At 35.0% G+C, this 12,261-nt stretch overlaps 1 protein-coding gene across 4 annotated transcripts in view; it reads left to right on the top strand.

Annotated features, from left to right (window-relative positions):
* The window catches only part of LOC104116002 (putative pentatricopeptide repeat-containing protein At1g12700, mitochondrial), a 161,600-nt gene that overhangs the window by 112,117 nt on the left and 37,222 nt on the right, over positions 1-12,261 (top strand). The window lies entirely within an intron of this gene.

Here is a 12,261-nt window from a genome sequence, read left to right as displayed (position 1 = left end):
ACTCAGTCATCAAAAATCTATAAAACCCAGGAATATAAATCTTCAGAGTCTCGTACTAAAAAGCCCAAACCAACACAATACATCAAGGAATACAAACACATATTAAAATCAAATAATACATCACGGAAGATCAAAAGGATTTACATATCACGAAAATACAAAATAACCAAAGACAAGTGCAGCCATATAGAAATGTCAACAAAAGGACACTCCCAAGATATCGTCTCGTAGTCCCAAAAGTAAATGCTCAATAGGGGATCTCCTGAGGTACCGCCTCATAGTCCCAATAGTAAATATGCAAGATAGGGGGATCTCTCGAGGTACCGCCTCGTAGTCCCAAAGTAAATATGCAAGACAGGGGGATCTCCCGATATATCGCCTCCTAGTCCCAAAGTAAATATGCAAGACGGGGGGGATCTCCCGAGGTACCGCCTCGTAATCCCAAAGTAAATATGCAACAAACAACAATGCCACCAGGCTATCACAAATCATCACAATTCAATTCCCGACATAGACCACCTTGTCTCGCCACGTGCGCAATAATAATGTAAATGCCCGTCTTGTCTCGCCGCACGCGCATAATAATATTCCCACCTTGTCTCACCACATGTGCAACACACACACACACACACACACATATATATATATATATATATATATATATATATATATATATATATATATATATATATATATATATATATATATATATATACTGCCTTGTTACGCCGCATGTGCATAAATCAATAGTAATAATAGCACAGCCGAAACCTCGTACGAACGCCCGAACAAAACTTCCCAACAATATAACGTGCCAATATCACATCTCATAAATTGCACCTCAAGTGCTCAAATATTACAACATATCACAGATTAGCACATCAAGTTCTCAAATATTACAATTTATCACAGAGTTGCAAATCAAGTGCTCAAATATTACAACTCGCCACAAAATTCGACAATACATTATTTTCCACAATAAGGAGTCCATGGCTCAACCATAACGTACACAAAATCTTAACAAATATATCCGGGAGTGAACAACTCAACAAAATAATATTTCACATAAAACTCAATGTGGAAATCACACCAAAGCATCCTATAAAAACAAATCCAACAAAATAAGGATTTAGGCAAGGCAATTAAAGGATTTAATAAGTGACAATAATTTCCAATTTAATACATAAGGGCGTCTAAGGATTTTAACCAATGTAATTTGAACATATAAACTCAGTACGTACTCGTCACCTCGCGTACATAATTTTCACATAAACCAAATTGCACATAAGACTCAATGTCTAAGGGGTAATTTCCCCTACTCAAGGATAGGCAAGATACTTACCTTTTTGAAGTTCTGACCATATTCCAAAATCGCCTTCTTGTTTACGTTGACGTCCGTACCGCTCAAATCTATCCACATTAATTGTATAACTTCATTAAGATTTATTGGAAATAATTCCGAATAATAAAACGTTGACTTAAAAATTTATTTCAAATAGTCAACGCGGGGCCTGCCTCTCGGAACCCAACAAAATTTTCATGAAATACGAACACCCATTCCGATACGAGTTCAACCATACAGATTTTATCAAATTCCGATAACAACTCGACATCCAAATCATAAATTATCATTTTTGGAAACTTTTTCCAAAATCTTGATTTCTTCCATTCAAATCTGAATTATTGATGAATATAATCATAGATTCGTGAAATATAAACACTTTAGGATATAGAACACTTACCCCAACCAAGCTTGTGAAAAATCCCTCCAGAATCGCCCAAATCCGAGCTCCAAAAATTCCAATCGAAATGAAGAAATGACTGATTCTCGATCCCTTTTGTTTCTGTCCATTTTCACTTCTGCTGACACATTTGTCGCACCTGTGAGCTTGCTTTTGCGAGAAAATTCTCGCTTCTGCGACGTCCACTGGCCACTGCCCTCTCGCACCTATGGAAGAGCTTCCGCTTCTGCGGTCACGCAGGTGCGAAAAATCCATCGCACCTGCAACTTGTGCCCATTCCAGTCCAGGCCGCATCTGCGACCATTTTGTCGCTTTTGCGGTCGCGCACCTGCGACCATTTCCATCGCAGGTGCGATTGCACCAAAACTGGAAAATTTCCATAATTCCCTCAAGCACAATTTTGATCCGTTTAACCATCCGAAACTCGCCAGAGGCCCCCCGGAAAATCTATCAAATACACCAACATATCTCAAAATACAATACGAACTTAGTCGAGGCTTCAAACCACGTCAAACAATGCCGAAATTACGAATCGTGCATCGAATCGAATTATGAGTTTACAAATCTTCCAACTTCTATATTTTGCGCCGAAACGTACCAAATCAATCTAAAATGACTTCAAAGTTTTCACACAAGTCATAAATGACGTAATGGAGCTATTCCAATTTTCGGAATCGAAATCCGGCCTCTTTATGAAAATTTCAACCTTCGGTCGGACTTTTCAAAAACCTTTTATTTCCAACTTTCGCCAAAATGTGTCGAATTGTCCTACGGACTTCCAAATCCAAATTCGAACATACCCCTAAGTCCGAAATCATCATACGAAGGTATTGCCATCATCGAAATTCCATTCTGGTGTTGTTTTCTCAAAAGTCAACTTTTTCCATTTAAGCTTCTAAATAAGAATTGTTCTTTTAATTTAATTCTGAATCTTCCGAAATCAAACTCGACCACACCCGCGGGTCATAATACATATTACGAAGCTGCTCGAGACCTTAAGTCACTGAATGGGGCGTAAATTCTTAAAACGACAAGTCGGGTCGTTACACATATGGTCCAACTGGAGAGTTTCCAGTCAATTTGGATCCAAATAAAGCCTTAGATAGCTAGTATCTAGTTGTTCTGCTTTGTGTACCAAACATCTTCTTAAGATGTTCAATGATTGCAGTTGGATCCATATCCTGATATTTCCTCTGGAGCTCAAAACTCATATAAGCGAGAATGATGCATTTGGTAGTAAGACATTCTTCCAAGTATTTCTGATAAATTTTGGTGGCATCATCATCATCCTCATCTGGGACTTCCTTGGCAGGCTTATCGATCACATCAATAAGCTTTTCACCCATGAGAACAATTCACAAATTTCTGTACCAATCATCAAAGTTTGGTCCTACCAACTTGTTGGTCTCAAGTATTCCATGCAGTGATATAATAGACATTTTGAGAAATCTAAAATTAGAAAAGAAAAAACAATATTATAAGAACATATTTACACATATCATAAAGGCATGGACTTTTATCTAAATGATATTTCCACTAATTATTTTAAACTATTTACCCTTATTATAGTTTAAGAAATCTTAATTTATGTTAATGGAGTAAAGGAATCCTTCAACAATATGTATAATCCCCTTGGAAGTCAAGTCGTTTCTCACATATATTTTAATGATAGGTACTTTTACCAATTGCATCCCTATACAATTTCCTTAAATAGCTCTAAATTCTCGTCATCTTCAATGGCGAAAGCAATTCTCCATTGAAATGTGCCCTAAATTTAGGATTCTTAAATTTTACAGTGAAAGCTAGTGAAAATTTTGACCGGTTTCAGTATTAATATTTTAGTATTTTCAACGAGGAAATAAAACTTGGTTAAAAATATTTGTAACTAAAATATAAAAAAATTCTAACACATTGCAGTGGAGTTTGATATGTCAACACGTGAAAAGTCACTATCCTTGAAAGATCATTACATTTATGTTATTTAGGGGAATATAAAAATATAAGTTTCTCCCTGAAAAAATTAGAAAGATATTTTTAAGACACTAATTAAATTAAGTCACCATTTCAAAAAACAATTAAACCTTAGTCTTTTTAAATAGAAACTAGTCTTAAGGTTTGCACATGTTCCTCATGTCAATAAATTCTTTTAGAAAAAATGTAAGTAGTATTAAATAATATGTTTGAGCTATAAAATAAAAAATAGAGTATCTAAAAATAATTTTGTAGATTCCATTTAGGAGTTTTTTGCCAATATTGTCCCTTATCTTTGAGGGTAGGTCTATTTTAGTCCCTCAAATATAACCGTGAGCATATTTAGTCCATTCTGTATGCTAAAGTGGAGCACATTTAGTCTCACTGACACAATGTGTTCAAAAACTAACGTTGCTATCCAACTCTGATTCATGAAGCAAATCTTCTACTCTGAAACGAAATGTTTCCTCTCCTTTTATTGGATAACGCAAATTATCACTTTAATTTCTCATTTTTAGATAATGTCTTCTAAAATTTTAACCTTAAAAATATCCCCTTCTGTGCCAGTTTTCAATGAGAAAATGACATTGTATAGTCGCTGCAAAAATAATAGCAGAAAAATGTATAAAATTTATATATATATATATATATATATATATATATATATATATATATTTAAAAATTTCGGTTAATTTTTTCAAAAAGAAAAGTTAAAATATGAAAAATAAATTAGAGCTGTCAGGATCACTTCTAGGCATATTATTGAAGCAAAGGAATAACCAGGTTGTATTATCACTTTTAGCTCGTGCCAGACACTATTTATATCTGGTAGCGGAAAAAAGTATATAAAATTTGTATAATTTTTGTATATTAACATACAAAATGTCTATGTATATACAAAAAATACAAATTTTATATATTATTTTTGCAGTGGCTATACAGTGTCATTTTTTCATTGAAAACTAGCACATAATGGGATATTTTCAATGTCAATATTTTAGAAGATATTATCTAAAAATGAGGAATTAAAGTGATAATTTGTGTTATCCAATAAAAGGAGAGGAAACGTTTTACTTTAGAGCAGAAGATTTGCTTCATGAATCAGACTTTGGTAACACCGTTAGTTTTTAAACATATTGTGTCAGTGACACTAAAGGTGCTCCACTTTAGCATACTTAAGGGACTAAATATGTTCATGGTTATATTTGAGGGACCAAAGTAGACTTACCCTCAAAGATAAGGGACAATATTGGTCAAAATCTCTTCCATTTAGCTTGCTCAATAAGTGACTCAATATAATTCTATCATGAAAAAAATTGTGAATTGTTTTATCATTAGTGTTGTAATATCGAAAAAAACAAATAACAAAAAAAATATTTTTATGACGATGGTTTATCATATAATAAAAAATAAAAATTGAATATTTTGGTCTTTTGAAAGTATAAAATAAAAAGGTTGCTTATAGTTCCTGCAAAAGAAAATGAATAAGTGACTAGATAAGCGAAGGCTAGCAACTGGGTCGGGTCGGGATCGGGATTAGCCCGGAATCGCGGGCTAAACGGGCTGGGACCGTTTGGTTTGCGATAGGTGGGCTCGTGCCGGCCTCGCGGACCGGTTTTTAGCTTTGGAACCGTTAGGACTAGGCCAAACGGGCCCAACGAATATTTATTTTTTTTAAAAGTAGTCGTTGGGTGTTTAAAAAATAGTCGTTGGGTATTTAAAAATAGTCATTTAACCTCCCGACTAATTTTTAACCCCAAACTTTTTGTTATTATATTTTTTTTTCTATTTTTTACTATAAATACCTCCTAATTCTTTCATTTTTCTTACAAAATCAATATCAATCTCTCAAAATCTCTCTCTAATTTTTCTCTATACTTGCTACACTTGTTTACTTTATAAAAACAAATAGTGAAAATTTTGTGAGGTTGCTACTATTGCTTACTTTATTCCAAAAAATAGTCAAAAAATATTGAGGTTGTTACAATTTTTGAAAAAATTGTGAAGTTGGTGAATTGGAGTCTTCAGATCTTCAATGATAATAAATTTTCAACAAGTTGTTACTCAATTCGATAAACTCGTTCCAACTCTTAAGTCTTAATATTATAGTTTGTTTGTTTGTTTTATTTAGTTGCTATTACTTGATTAATTAATATGTCTTCCTTAAGAAATATTTTTGGTAAAAGTAAGAATAAGGGAAAATCTAAGACTGGTGAATCTAGTGGTACTGTTGTTCCTCCTCTCCTCCCCTCGGCTCCCTGAACCAAACCCTGTAGTTGTCCTACACATGCTATTCTTGGTACCGATAATAGTTTATTACAATTTAACGGCACTGAATTTTGCCATAATATTGCATCCAGTGAATTTTTAAACCATGAATTAATGAATGCTCTCTATACTAATAATTATAATACTATTAATGAAAATGATGATGAGAAAAATTGATCTTGATGAATCTCAACCGGACGTTGATACACCCACTAGTCCTACTCCTAATGTTGACCCAACTAGTGATAACGCTGCTAATCCAAATAATGACATATCTGATACTCTCGTTACTACCCCTACTTTTTCTAGAGAACCTACCAAACGGCATGAAGCATCTATTGTCTGGCCATTTGTTACTCAACTAGTATTAAAATATAAGGCTAAGCGTAAAACTGGTGGTCTAGATTTAGCTTTTAAATATGTGGGAATGCGATCGGGGACGAGATCTTTGGCTAGACATATAAAAAAAATACCCTACTAATAACGTCAAATATCTTCGTATGAAAACTCTGGCCGAGGGAAAAAGTGCACCTAGTCCTAATCACACTGATCCTAGTATCGGTTCAAATCAATTTCAATCGGGAATTAACTTTGCTATCGGTGATATTTTATATTATGGTCCAAGAAAATATCGGGAAGAATTAACAAAATTGGTAATTGTTATGTGTTTACCCTATAGTTTTTCTTCTGACCCTGCATTTGTGCATTACATAAGAAAAAATTATAATCCTACTTATAAAGGTTTTTCTCGCACAACCGTAAAACGCGATATTTATAAATATAAGTATAAATAAGAACAATATTTGTGCTATTTATTTACTCATATAAGTTGATGTGTTGCTATTACAGCTGATATTGGTAGAAGCAACAATGACTGTGATTACCTTATTGTTACATGTAATTGGATTAATAAGGATCGGATAATTCAAAAGCGCATATTTGCTTATAGAATAATTACTTCAAAGCACACAAGACAGTTTATTGCTAGCACAGTTATGGATATTTGTATATATTTTTGCATTAGTGATAAAATAATATCATTTTTAATGGATAATGCTACTAATAGCACAAATGCTATAGACTTGCTTACCACTACGCTAAATCCTGCATTTAGTAATATTTTTCATGTTAGATGTATTTGTCATATTTACCATTTAATTGTGGGTGATGGTATGAGAATTTTAAATATTCAAATTGAAAAGTTTAAAATGGCTCTTAATTGGCTTTTTCATTCAAACCGTAGAAGTAGACTTAGAGAATATTTTAAAAGATGCGATGATTGTGGTCTAAGATAAAGAAAGGCTCATAAACCTTGTCCAACTAGATGGAACTATATGTATGAAAGTTTGGCTGTTGTATATGAATATAGAAACCTCATAAACTCAACGTTTAATGCACTTGTAAGTGATGATGATGATTACCTTACGAATGGGAATTGGGCTAATGTTAAAATGCTTGTTGATTTTTTAAAAAATCATATTGCTACAAAAGAATTTTCGGGACAATATTATCCTACTATTTCTAACTGTTTAGTATATATTGCAGAACTTGCAAATTTATTTGCTCATTTTTCACAGAGTGGGGAAATTTATCAACTTGCTATTGATTCTATGAGAACAAAGTTTAAAATTATTTTTCCCTATTTCCCCTATTTATGGTGTTGCTACTTTGTTAAATCCTTGTATGAAATAAGGAGGTCTTCAATTTTGGTATGAAACTGTTTATAATGGTTTAGTAATTGAAGATGATGAGTTGCCTAAACTTCCGGAAACAATAGCCTTAATTAGAACAAATGCTAAAACTATTTATAATGCTTATAGTTGCATTAAATCATGCTAGACCAAATGCTCCAACTCCTTTTTCTTCTTCTTCTGATTCTCAATCTTCTAAAAGAATTGCGGGAGTAAGAAGACTCAGCGTTTGGGCGGTTTTTAGGGGTTCTTTTAGTTATAGTAGTAATGATTTTTCACAACTAAATGAGCTTGAAGTTTATTTGTCGCAGCAACTTGAGGAAGTGAATCCCGACAGTACCTTTGATATTTTTTGCAATGGTGTAAGGACAAAGAAAAATACTTTTCGGTTCTTTCAAGGATGGCCTGAGATATTTTAACTATTCAAGCTTCAACAGTGGCATGGGAGAGTGCTTTCGGTCAAGCAATACTTCAAATCGGTGATCATAGACAGTCTATGAGGGATAGCTTGGAAAATCAGTACTTTTCAGGGATTGGATCCATTCAGAAAGAATAAATTTTGGACTTGCTGAATCACAACTAGAGGTAGACGAAGCTTATGAAGAAATGCTAACTGAACTTGCTGAGGATGCTCGGCCACCACAACGAAACTTCCTCCAAACCTTGAAGGATTTATGAAGTTTGTAAGAGATAGCATGTAACTTGTATGAACAAAAAATAGTATGTAACTTGTATTTTGGGACTTTTTGATTAGTTCATTCTTCTTCTCAATGGTGGTATTAGCACCTTGTTGTGCTCATTACATGGGGGGAGAAGACTAAGAAAGATATTGCCATATTTTTATTGCTATAAATAAAATTATAAGGCATTGCTTTGAATATACTTTTACAATATTTTTGTCTTTAAATTTGAATTAAAAAATTAGGTCACAATTCTATAATAATATATATTACAAGGCATTGCCTTAGATGTTTTTAACATCTTTTTGTCTCTAAGTTTTATTTAATTAAAAAAAATTACTGCTTAGCCATTGGGGCCATTTAGCCCATTTGGACCGCAGCCTCGGGTCTTTTTAGCCTGGGACCATGAGTTAGTAGGCCCAGTCCCGAGCCGGTTCCTACAAAAGCACGTTTAGTCCGGGACCGTTTAGCCCGTTTATTTAAGGACTGGGACCGGCCCGCGAGACCGGCCTTTTTAGCTCGTTTGGGTCTCGAACTGGCCCACTTGCCACCCTTAAGCGAAAAATATCTAACGTTGAGTTAAATATTTTTTAAAAATAGCCTTTAAAGTTTTCATATGCATTTTAGTTGATCAAAAGGAGTTAAAACTTATAGGTCGCCAAAATATGAATTACATTGTAATGACGGTATTTACCCGTAAAATGATACAATTGAATTTATACGTGTTTTATAGACAATTATATTAATTTGATCCAAAAATAATAGATGAATTAAATGGAAATATAAAACTTAGCCTTAAAATAGAAATAGACGGCATATATCTTGGTTCTGGGAGCAGAGCTATCAGGAGCAATAAGAACAACGCAAATAAGCAAGAAAGTAAAATGTTATTGAGCTTTTGATAAAATATAGTGTATGCTTATCAGAAAATTTGTGTCCTTTACTATGATAGTAGAGCTCACTAATATATATTTGCACCTAGGGAACAAGGTCCTAGGATTAAGCTCCTTTTTAATGACAATTATGAGGGCCATTGAAGGGTGTGTAACAGCATGGAGTGAATGTCATATTCACTGTAACAGATCATGCACTTAATGCTGTAGAATATTCTTCATTGAATGCTACCGGATGTGGGCATTAATTTTGTCATTATGAGTATCATTCTCTCCGGTGACAAGCGAGATCGTTGCCTTCGGGTTTAGCTATCTTCTGCCTTCGGTTCCACATGTCACTTTCTTATGCGATCATTAAATATGAACATATTTTATCCCATACAGATAGTCCTCTAGCATAACCTTGTGACTTCTATATATTGCTATTGATTCCCGTTTCTTTACGAGTTTAGCTGGCTATTAAACTTAAGAATGGGAAAGACCATAGAGAACTTTTCTTGCTACATTTTCACAAACGTTAGTTAGCTAATGTCTGCATTTTATTTTTACATAAGCATTTGAAATACAATGACGGGATGCAATGCAGTAATTCTCTATAATATTTTAATCTTCCTAGGACTGATTTTGTTGTTCATTTAATTTGAGTTATCCTTCCCACCAAAAAAAGCTTTAATTACATTGTAATTTTCTGAATATGATCTGTTGTGTCAAAGTAACTACGACAAGTCACGCCAAAATAGCATTGAATATATTGAGGGAAAATCGAGATAGATTTGACATGGTAATCAATGATGTCCACATGCCTGATATGTATGGCTTTAAACTTCTGGAACTTGTCGGTATTGAGATGGATCTTCCCGTCATAAGTAAGTGGAATCCAATATCCCTATAACAACTTTGTTTGTCCTAACGTTTTCTTGGCTTTTATAGTGAAAGATTGCACACCTATAATAACATTTGGCGTTTAAATATTATTTGATTGTTATAAAGATCTAAAATATAACATAAAAATTAGTTATGAGAAAAATGGCTTTTATAATGTGAGAAATATATAGGAAAAACCTTTTTTGGCGGGAAATTCTCGGATCCCCTCTAAAACGTTTCTGACAGTTGATTAGACGCACGTCTCTCCGCATTTATTGCCCCGAACACGCATGATCCCACGATTTATCATCACTTTTGTCGGTTATCGAGGTAATTATGGACACAATTTTAGCCGCCTATACCTTTACTTATACGCATCAAACCTCTTCATTTACACTTCATAATTCTCTACGCTTTCTCAAACTCTCTTTACTCAACTCGTGTTATGTCTTTAACCTTCCTTTAACCTTCTTCTTGATAGAAAACCTTCACTCATTTATGATTTTAAAAAAAAATGGCATCTTCTTCCAGAAATCCCAGTTCTTCAAAGAACAAAGGTAAAGCTGATGATGATGCTCCTCCTATGGTGAGCTCCATCATCCCAAAGAGTCTTGTCACCACCAAAGACTTTGAAGAGAAGAATCCTTCCGCTCACTCTTGTACGTGGGTCGTTAGCGTATATCCTTATTCCATCCATCCTTCTAGTATTCCTGTTATGAAGGAAGACTACCATTGTCAAGATTTAGACATTATCGCTCCCGAACTAGCGGAGCGAATAACCTTACCCATGATGGATTTTATGTATTTTTACACATATCTCTTCACCTTGGGACTGTTTTCTTTGAGTGGAGAGCTTGACTCCATCATCGTGGAGTTCTGTATCCGTTACCAGGTGTACTTGGCACAAGTAAGTCCTTCTGTGCGGAGGATAGTCGCTTGTCTTCGGCGCATCTGCTAGGAGACGTGAGAAGAGTTAATTCTAGCTTGATTGATGAACCTCTATTCCTCCAAGATCTTCCGCGGGGAAATGATAAATTTCAGCAAGCCCATCCACCATTCTCTGCTATCCAGCATAGATGATGATAATGACCGTGGGTGGATGGAACAGTTCGTTTCAGTCACCACCGATGAAATCATTCTGGCTATAGCTTCATCCTTTCCGTAATTATGGAACCGTACTCGTAAGTTCACCATTTATGTTTTCTTCCGTTAAAGATCATTCCATATTGTTATTGACCCTTCTTCTTTTAGTGACTCGGTAGGTTCCACCCATGGTTGAAGGCTTGGACCAGTGGGTCTAGAAAAATTTGGACGTTACTATGCCCGAGACCCGCACGTGGAAAGAACTACCCCTTAAATATGGGTGGAAGGCCAAAAATCATGGTAAGTCAAACTCACCTTGTTCTTACATTTTCGCATAAGGAAGTTGTTTAACCTTTCTCTCCTGTTGGATTCCGGTCTACCCTAAGGCTCAATTGTCGTCCCCGAGGAGGACGTTTCGGCTAATCCTGTTGATGCAGCAAGGCTGCTGCAGGAGGCTTTTACGCAAATAAGTATCTCCGGGCCTGCTTCTGGTATGAGTGCTTCTTCTCGGAGTCCCTTCCTAGATAACAAGCAACCAAAAAAAAGACGTTCCTTCATGACATGGGAAAAAATAAAAAGGCGAAGAGTGCCACTCCTGAGTCGTCTTCTCAAAGTTTCTGACCCGTATACAAGAGAAAAATGAGTCTCCCCCGTGCTTGATTTGGTTGTTGTTCGATATGCCTATAGTACACCTGGAAGCTCTTCAGACCATTTTCCTTTAGCTGTTTCTGATCTCTTTTTGAGATTTTGTATGATCACTTTGGTCGTTGATTCTACTTGGCCGTTTGTGCTCGGATGATAAGGCGATGATGTGAACCTCTTGATTTTCAAATCTCCGAGGAATTTTGTGATTTTTGCGCCTATAAATTGTGGCACATTGTCGCATGCTATTTCTTTTGGTATCCCAAATCTGTAAATTATGTTCTCCCATAAGAAATCTACCACTTCACGTTCGCCGATCTTCTAATAAGGACCTGCTTCAGCCCACCTAGAAAAATAGTTAGTTAAAATCAAAAGAAATTTTACCTTACTGGGGGCCAGTGGCAGTGGTCCGATGATATCCATTCCC

The sequence above is a fragment of the Nicotiana tomentosiformis genome, chromosome 1 (genome assembly GCF_000390325.3).
Source record: "Nicotiana tomentosiformis chromosome 1, ASM39032v3, whole genome shotgun sequence".
In the NCBI taxonomy this organism is placed as follows: domain Eukaryota; kingdom Viridiplantae; phylum Streptophyta; class Magnoliopsida; order Solanales; family Solanaceae; genus Nicotiana; species Nicotiana tomentosiformis.
Note: the sequence above shows the minus strand (reverse complement) of the source record. Positions and strands in the feature narration are given on the sequence as shown.